Raw genomic sequence first — 10318 nt, forward strand, 5'->3', positions numbered from 1 at the left:
ATGCAGGGGACATAGGTTCAAGCCCTGGTCCGGGAAGATCCCACATGCCGCGGAGCAACTAAGCCCGTGTGCCTCGACTACTGAGCCTGTGCTCTAGAGCCCACGAGCCACAACTACTGAGCCTGCACTCTAGAGCCCGTGCACCACAACTACTGAGCCCATGTGCCACAACTACTGAAGCCCACGTGCCTAGAGCCTGTGCTCTGAAACAAAGAGAAGCCTCTGCAATGAGAGGCCCACGCACCGCAACAAAGACTAGCCTTCGCTCACCGCAACTGGAGAAGGCCTGCGCGCAGCAACGAGGACCCAACGCAGTCAAAAAGAAAAATAAATAAATTAAAACAAACAAACAAGAAGTGCAGGGTGGGTCTGAGTGGAAGAGATGAAAGGACAAATTAACTCATAAATCTTTCTCCTCAAAAAGCATGAATGCAATAGATTCTCATGTCATAAAGTATCATTTCCCATTAGTGTGACACATGAATTTCTTAGTTTTCCTTGTGTTCTCACTTGTGTTTCCAGAACATGCATGAGTTTATGCTATTTGTAGAACTTTCACAAGGTAACTGAGGAATATTTTGTAATATTAAACATTTCATACTACTCTAAATTTATATATCTACACATATTTATAAATTGTCATAGATACACATTGGACTCTAGAACTATGAACGATTTTATTTTTATAAAATTTCTTATTAAAATTTCATTAACTCTTTATAACATTAAATAATATAGAACAGTGAAGCTAGATGGAAAAAACTAGATGTCCTTGGTAGCCTCCTTCAGCAAGTTCGACCATTACTGGTCCTCTTGGAATAAGGGGGAAATAACCTCATTTGCCTAAGCCACTGTGCAGCTGAAAGCAATCTGATACATCATGTAAGTATGATTCAGTCCTTCATGCTCTGTCTGTAGATTGATTACGACACTAGAAATAAACAGTTCTTATGATATTATGAATAAATAAATACTCTTTACTGGAGAACTAAGGGTGAATGGATCCACAGAGAAGGATATGTAACTCGATGTCACTGAAATTGAGTTACTTGCAGGAGAAAGGAGATAAGAAGGATACTCTCTTCTGAGACATGCTCAGAATCAGGATACAGGCTACTTTGTAGTTTCCTTCATATTTGGACTACCATTTTCTTACAGGGCTTTTGGTTTTCCTGGCATTTCTAATTGCCAGGAATTTTCTCTCCTGCTATTTGTTAAATGATCTAATATCCATTACCTTCTTTCCTGATCATCTGTCTGTCTGTCATTCTGGGTTCCCTTTACATTGCTCTCCTGGGTTGGATTCACTGCTTCTTGGATACCCTGTCATCCTCTATCTTGGACTTTTATTTGCTGGAGTACATCCTCAAGCAATCTTTTACCAAAAGGATGAATTAGGGGAAACTTTCAGAACCCCTAAATGTTGGAAAACGCCTTAATTTCTCTCTCATGCCTGACTGATAATTTGGCTAGATGTCACATTTTAAGTTCAATATCCTTTTCTCTTAGCCCTTTTGAAGGTATTGCTCCATTGTTTTCCAACATTCAGTGTTGCTGCTATGAACACTAACATGACCTTTATTTCTCACTGTAAGTCTGTTTTTGAGAAATCTCTCAGCCTTTCTGCAATACTTCTATTGATCTTTAAAAATGTTGTCAATCTTATTTTTAATGTATAAGAACTCCTTCTCTGAATGTTTCTCATAATACCCAGGTTTTATCTTTCCTGGATGGAGTCATTTCCTGAATCTCCCTGATGAGTTAAAGGTGTTTTACCTTTATTATTAAGTTTTCTCTGATAGTTTCTTGAGCTATTTCTGCTTCTTTGAGCTGAAAGCAGGCTCTGTGCATGCGAGTGAGACTTGTTGGCTGGCGGACTTGGTTCTAGCGTGCCCAGGTAGGCAGCTGGCAGCAAGTTCTTGCCTGTGCCTCAGCGTCAAAACAAGAAGGGCCCTCTTCTGTCCCTCACATGGGAGCTTGGCCCCTGTTAGACTGGTTACTTCCTTTCTTTGGAGAATATCTCACGGTCTCAGCCTGGGGGAAAATGATGGACCCAAACAAGCAGAAGTGAAGGAAGCCATGTGGCAGGACTACAGCCGCTTCTCCCATCAGTCACCACCCTGCTTTCTGCACCTCCTTCCTCTCCCACTTTGACTCCCCAGCGGAAACAGAACAAAATACCCACCCCTACCCCGTAGACTCCTCTACTTCTTGATCTGAGCTGTGGCTTCCTCTGCTCCCATTTACCCATAAATGTGATTCGACCCCTTCCGGTATTCCAGAAAAATGTTAAAATCGCATTCATTGATCCAAGTCATCCTCCCCCACACCAATTCTCTGCTGTTCTGCGTTTTTCCCTCTATCTGTCTTTCTTTAGTTTCTTTCCATGGATTTTCAGGAGGAAGGACAGGTAAACGCACATGCTCAGCCTTCTATCCTGAACCAAACATCTGGGCTCGGCTTTTTATTGGTATTATTTGAATGTCTGCAGCAACCCAGCAGGATAGGGATTATTATCTTCATTCTACAGGTGAAGAAACTAGACTCAGAGAAGTTAAGGACATTTCCCCTCACTCAGGCAGGACCAGCTGAGAGGGAAGCTTGAGGCCCATAAGGGAAAATGAGCTGGGGAAAAGGCCGAAGTGAAAAGGGAGCAGACTGGTTACACGTGGCCCTGAATGGGTAACACTTGAGCAGTGCAAGGAAACCACCAAGGAAAGCGATTTGGGGTCAAGAAAAAGAAGAGCTTTCTCATGGCAGAGCCATGTGCAGCAGGAAAGCACCGTGTCAGCAGGCTGACACATCATGGATTGTGCTCCTGTGTTGCCTAAGGGACGATGGAGACCCCAGAGAGGCTGTGACAGACGCTGCACCTGCTCAGGCCACACTCCAACTTGGATGGAGACCGGAAGAGGGTTTGGTGGGAAAGGAATGGAGCCCAGGTCCCAGGCCGGGGAGGGAAGTTCCTCACGTGGACGGCAGGGGGCGCTCCATACCCAGAGGCAAGAGCGGCCTGGGTAATCCCTGAGTCCCGGGGAATTGTGCCTGGGGGTGGGAGCGGGGAGGCGTGTTTGAAGATCTGTTCCCACCTCAGTCTGGCTGGGTTGGGAGCCCAAAAGATCCCAGAAAGGGACTAGAACTCTCAGACACCGCCGCCGGAGGATAAATCGGGACAAATTCTGCAAGGGCCGATTAGGCCTTAGGTGGAAAAGGCCTTAACAAGGTGCAAAGCACCCAGATTCACAGGGCATAAGGCTTTGAAAATAATCTGGCAATGTACGTCAAACACTAAAATCGTTCCCATTTGTCCCAGTAGTTTCACTTCTGGAAATCTAAGGAGTTCACCACAAATTCAGAGGGAAAAAAAAAAAAAAAAAGGCTCACACACTCACAAAAAGCTTCATTTTCACTATTTACAATTGTGAACAACTGGAAATAACTTTAAGTCCATGAAGCTGCTCAAGTAAGCCATGGTCTGTGCACACAACAGGATATGATACAACCATGAAAAATGCAGAAACACAGGAAATGATTATGGTAACAATCTTAAATAAATATTAGGCTACAAATTCATTACGCAGGAATTTTGTTTGAAAAAAGAGGCCAGGGCTGCCCTGGTGGCGCAGTGGTTGAGAGTGCGCCTGCCGATGCAGGGGACATGGGTTCGTGCCCCGGTCCGGGAGGATCCCACATGCCGCGGAGCGGCTAGGCCCGTGAGCCATGGCCGCTGAGCCTGCGCATCCGGAGCCTGTGCTTCGCGACGGGAGGGACCACAGCAGTGAGAGGCCCGCGTACCGCAAAAAAAAAAAAAAAGACAGAAAAGAAAAAAGAAGCCATACAAAATATGGAAATGAAATATACAAAAATGTCAACAGTGGTTGTGTTCAGATGGTAGATAAAGATAATTCTTTACTTTTCCTTCTTTCTATTTTTCTGAATTTTCCAAATTTTACTGAAGAAGCATTTTTAAAGGTAAATACATACTGTTTGAAAAAAAAAAAAAATCTGTACTTTGAGCCAGAAATTCTACTTCAAGGCATGTTGTGTCCTAAGGAAAAAAGTATGAATGGACACACAAAGGATACCAAGATGTTTATCACAGCACGGAGTATAATAGTGAAGATTTGGAAACAACAAAAATGTTTCAAAGTTGGGGATTCGTTAAATAGATTGTGGAATGAATCTACTAAAATAAAATTGTAGAAATCAAACTACTTTCATGGACAGATGTTCATAATCTACAGATAAGGAAGGGAAAAGTCATTGTAAAGCAGTGTTTACTTTAGGCTTCTATTTTTAGAGTTGAAAGGATTACATATGTATATTTTTAATTTTTGAAAAATTTCTACAATAAACAAAAAAGGGAAAAGAAGGGAAAGGGAGCTAGATCCAGGTGTCTTTTAATCTGAGGCACAGATGGCCTGATTTGTACAATTTATTTTTGAAGACAGGGGAAGGGCAGAGTGTTTGAAATTGAAACTCTCTTAGAAAATTTGGGCCAAGTGTTTGCAATAGACATTAGCTAGATGGGGGCCTCCCACCCCCTCCAAGCCCAGCCTCATCATCCACCTTCTCTAGCACCTGCTCTCAATTGCTTTCACATATTTCAGCCCCCAAATATCTTCATCAAGGAGGCAGGGCTAGCCCTGACTATCCACATTTGATGGAGGATGAACCAGAGGTCCAATACAAGTTTGTGATAAGGCAGGGGTTGGAAAGCGTGCTTTCTGTTCCCCTGGCTCCCTTCCCTACATGTTTGAGCTGCTAAAACTCATCTCACAGTTTTATAGGGTAAACGTAAAACAGGGTTTCTCAACCTCAGCACTATTGACATTTGGAGCCGGGCACTCCTTTGTTTTGGGAGGTTATCCTATGCTATGTGGGATCTTTAGCAGCATGCCTGGCCTCTACCCATTAGATGCCAGTGGAATAGCTGCCTCTCCCCACCCAATAGGCTGTGACCACCAAAAATGTTTCTGGACATTGCCAAATGTCCCCTGGGAGGGAAAATCGTCCACAGGTTAGAAACACTGAAGATGAGATGTGAAATAGAATGTCCCCAGGGTCATCCCTTGGATTAGGCGATGCCACTTGTCCCCAGACCCGGGCAGCAGGGGGAGGGCGTCCAATAAGGAAGGAAGAGAGGGGAGACTGGTTTGTGTACAAAGGCATAGGTGCTACTGCTCTACACAGTGCTCATCTTATGTTGACTTTTTATTAAACAGCTCCTTACCCACACGGTGGGTTCTTGGAGAAGACGGACACTGTCCTACCCAGCTTTGTGTCTGCTGTTCCTAGCACGATGTCTGCATTAAGGCAGAGCTCAATAAATATTTGTGGTATGAAGTGAAAGAATTCACCACCACTTGACTCACTAGGCAAAGCAGGATGCTGGGGACCATAGGATAACTTCATTAATATATATTTAATTCCACCTGAGTCTTTTCCTGACCCAGCCTTCAAGAGGGTCCCACAAAAACGGAGCCCAAATTCGGGCTCTCTTGGTTCTCACATTGATTCATTCACTCAACAATGAAAGGAGAGGGCTTCCCTGGTGGCACAGAGGTTAAGAATCGGCCTGCCAATGCAGGGGACACGGGTTCGAGCCCTCATTTGGGAAGATCCAGCATGCCGTGGAGCAACTAAGCCCCTGCGCCACAACTGAGCCTGAGCTCTAGAGCCCACGTGCCACAACTACTGAAGCCCGCGGGCCTAGAGCCCGTGCTCCACAACAAGAGAAGCCAGCACAATCAGAAGCCTGCACACCACAACGGAGTCCCCGCTCGCCACGACTAGAGAAAGGCTGTGCGCAGCAATGAGGACCCAGAGCAGCCAACAATAATTAAATAAAATAAATTTTAAAAAAAATCCAAAACAATCAAAGGACATTTCAGGTGTGCAGGGAGCTTTGCTAAAGCACAGAATCAAGAAGGAAGGAAGGAATCGCCTCTTTCAGCCTCGGCCTTCTGGGACCTGAGAGTCAGCTAGGGAGACTGTCAGATTAACTTGTCTCCTCTCCTACAGGGTAGAAAGTATCTAGACAAACCCCCATAGAAGTTCCAAAGAGGGCAATTACATCTGGCTGTAGGCAAGACTGAAGACTTCCTGAAAGACGTGGCCTCAAAGGATTTTAAACAGGTAGAAATCATGGGCAGGACATTCCAAAAAGAGGCAACAGCAGAAGCAGAAGCATGGAGGCAGGAGAGCTTGGGGCATATTTCTGGGTTAGCATGGATTACATTTGGTTGCCAGGGGAGGTGGAGGCCAACAATGAAGAGACTGGAAAAGCAGGCTAAGGGGAACCGGCATCCATCATTTGCAAGTTCCAGATCCTAGAAGATTTCTGAACAGAGAAGTGTTCACTGAGCACTGTTTATTGAGCACATATTACGTGTTAGGCAATCAGCTTGAAGAACCTCACTTAATGTGCTGGAGAGGGTATGGAGAATGGGAAACCCTCTTACACCGTTGGTGGAACTGTAAATTGGTGCAGCCACTATGGAAAACAGTATGGAGGTTCATCAAAAAACTAGAAACAGTGTTGCCATATGATCCAGCAACCCCACTCCTGGGCATATACCCAGACAAAATCATACATCAAAAAGATACATGCACCCCTATGTTCACAGCAGCACTATTTACAGTAGCCAACACATGGAAACATCCTAAATGTCCATCAACAGAGAAATGGATAAAACAGATGTGGCATATATATATATATACACAATGGGATATTACTCAGCCATTAAAAAGAATAAAATAATGCCATTTGCAGCAACATGTATGGACCTAGAGATTATCATACTAAGCAAAGTCAGAAAGAGAAATACAGATACCACATCACTTATATGTGGAATCTAAAATACAACACAAATGAACATATCTACAAAACAAAAGCAGACTCACAAATATAGAGAACGGACTTGTGGTTGCCAAGGGGGAAGGAGGGCAAGGGAGAGAAGGATTGGGAGTTTGAGATTAGCAGAGGCAAACTATTACATACAGGACGGACAAACCACAAGGTCTTACTGTAGAGCACAGGGAACAATATTCAGTATCCTGTGATAAACCACAATGAAAAAGAATAGATACATGTATAACTGAGTCACTTTGCTGTACAGCAGAAATTAAAACAACATTGCAAATCAACTATACTTTAATAAAAAGTTTTATAAAATCTCGTTGAATGCTCACCATAACCCAAGAGGTAAGGAGTGTTATTATCCCCATTGAATAGCTGAGGGGAACTAGGGAGATTCAAACTCAGGTCTGTCTGACACCAAAGCCAGTCGCTCTTAAGAACTGCAGTCTTCACTCACTGCAGTTCAAGGATTCGGGAAGTGGCGTCAGGGTGGTCTGGGTTATGTGGGCAGTGCACAAACCCCCTTGTGCTTCTGCTGCGGGAGCCCAGCAGACACCCAAGAGCGGCCCCTGCAGTTCAGGAGCCCAGGCTAAAGGGGACCCATCCCCCCATCATAGCGCCCTCCCTCTGAGCCACAGAGGAGCAGCCAGAGCCCAGATCAAGAACTTCCGCGACAGGGTGGCCCCTTGAATCTCAACCCACCAAGCCTCAAAATCAGCTCAGCCTGAGCCTCTAACTCTCTCAGGGTTTAATAACTACTTGCCCAGGTCCCCCACCGAGAGGGGATGGCAGGCCCCCTCTGTCCCTACTCTACTGAGGAGGTTCAGCCTCTAGGAAACACGCCGAGTTACAATCCGTAGAGCCAGGCGTACACACTGAGCACCAAGATATTGGCACATATGCTGGGGTCATCCTGGCCACCTTATGAAACCTGAAAGCGTGGAGACAGCCCTTCCTCACCTCCTTCCTCCAACACCCCCATCCCATCAACAACCAAAGAGAAGCGCAGACTTTCCTTGTGAGCGTTTCGACCCCACACAAAGGTGCCCATGCTCAGCTAGGGGGGACGCAGGAGGGGAGAGGAGACAGAACCAGCAGCCGGGTTGGCTTTGAGCACTCGGGGTCAGCCTGGTGTAGGGCAGTATTTCCCCAACTTTGAGAACCACCTGCACTATTTTAGTCATCACATATCACCTGGTCTATTATTACACTTAAATTCATCTGAAAAGGAAATCTTGTATCGCTATTATAGGCGAGAAATTGCATCGTGTGCCATAAATAGGGGGTAACCATGGAGACAGAGGAGAAATGAAGCAAAGTTATGCCATTTCTAGCCAGGTTCTGCAGCAGGCTGAGGCTCCCTCCGCATCCCTTCCCTGACTCCTTACCCTCTCTCTCTGTTCAAAAGAGGAACAGGGCAAATGTGGGACGAGCACTGAAGACATCCTACCACTAAATTGCGTTTCCTTGAGGTAATTAGGAAGACTGATGGAGAACTGAAAGGGGAATAACCTTGTGTTTATATGTGTCCAGGTTGTTTTATAAATTCATCTCACTTTGGGAAGCTGGACCACTGGAATTAGACTTGGAGTCAAGAAATGGGGTTCAAGTTCTGGCTTCACTACATCCTTGCTGTGTGACTTTGGAAAAGACCCTTGCTGTCACTGGGTCTCCTCATCTGTTAAAACAGGGCAGATGGAAAAAATAAAAAATAAAAAGGCAGATGGTACCCATGGCATGGGTTATTGGGAGGAGTCACAACAACTGCTCAAACCCTGAGGTGAGTGGGGCAAGGATAAGACAGGGAGGGGAAGGGCACTTTGCCAAATCAAAGGTAAGACCCCAGGTGCATCAATAATCTGGTGGCAATTGGGAAGCTAATGTCACAAAAGGCTAGAATTGGGTCCCCAGAACCTAGTTATTGCAGCTCACGACTGCCCCAGGCTCAGAGATGTGGTCCCCTGGAGATGAGATCTGGGCCCCTGACATTGTAGGGGTGGGACCTGGTCCAGGCTAGGGTTGGCTTAGAGTGGAGAGTCCATCTCCACTGGGAGGTCTAAGTCAGGGCTTTGATGGCCTCCTGCCGCTCTCAGGTGTGGAAAACCACTTGTATCGTTGGACAGGCTGGGTTGACTCAGGGCACTGCACATTATGGAGGGCCCATATGGGGCATTTTCAGGGGCCTCAGACCTGCCTTGTGGGTAAAAAGGCAGGATGACTTTCTTTGTTGCAGACCTGAATATTCTGCAATTCCACAAAGTTTGCTTGGGATATCAAAACGTAGTCGGCAAAAAAAAGAAACAAAAAAACCCCGTAGTTGGCTATTCACAAGCCTGGCACATAATAGGCGCTTAAAAACTGGAAGTCATGGCAAATTGAATTAAAGATATCAGGGCAGGCTGAATAGCACTGGGCTTAGATTCAAGTCCTGGCTCTGCCTCCGGGGCAAATCACCTACTCTCCCCTGCCTCGGTTTCCTCATCTACAAAATGGGTTAACAATGCCTACCATAGGGTTATTGGAAAGAGTCAGTGATATAATATGTGGAGTGTTTAGCTCCACATGGTGCTCAATATGGTGCCTCAATATGCATAGTAATCACCCAGCAAGTGGTGGACGTTATCCATATTAGCCACTAGTAGTCATCTGGTCAACCTATGTGAAAACTGAAGAGACACTTTCGTGAGTTCGGAAAGCTAGTTATTGGAAGAGCTGGAACTAGGAACCATGGGGCTCTTAGACCAGTGCCTCTTCCCCTGCTTCAGCTCCTCCCGTGAATAACATGGCTCATTCAACAATCATTCTACTAATAAGTCTCCAGATCTCTCCAAGAAATGACTTTATTTGCAGATAAGCAAGTTTGCAAACTCTTTCGGTACACTACCGTTTACCCAGGCTTCCAAACTATTGCCCAATTTTCAGTCCCAGGATAATAAATTGGGCAAGTCTTTTTAAGAGCAACGCCAACAGTCTTAATCCTGCACTGAACCAGTTTCAGCCAAGGGTGGGACTTCCTGGGCGCCTTGCTTTTTTCTGAGATCACCTGGGGATTTTCCATGCATTAGTTGGTGTGACCCTGAATGATCCCACCCCTCAACCTACCTGATCCTGCCTCCTGGCCCCAAGCTAATTAAAAAGATAAGCATCTCCATGAGCTCCCTTCTCCCAGGAAGCACTGCGATTGGCTGCAGGGCCCAGGGTGAGGATTGATGTTTGTGACCCAGCTGGTCCAAGCCAACACCTGGAACCCATGTTAATCACAGGCAGCTGCAACTCAAGAAGCACAGAACAGCGGCCAGCACTGAAGCTGGGTGTCAGGTAGGAGCTGTAGGGATCCCAGGCTCCTGCAGAGTCCTCCCCCGACCTCCTGAGTCTCAGACTTAGTTGCATGGTTGGTAAGAGCCAACATGGTTAGGGCCCTGCTCTGAGAGCTTCCCAAGTGCCATCCAATTTAAG

This window comes from Lipotes vexillifer, unplaced genomic scaffold, assembly GCF_000442215.2.
Source record: "Lipotes vexillifer unplaced genomic scaffold, Lipotes_vexillifer_v1.1 scaffold342, whole genome shotgun sequence".
NCBI lineage: Eukaryota > Metazoa > Chordata > Mammalia > Artiodactyla > Lipotidae > Lipotes > Lipotes vexillifer.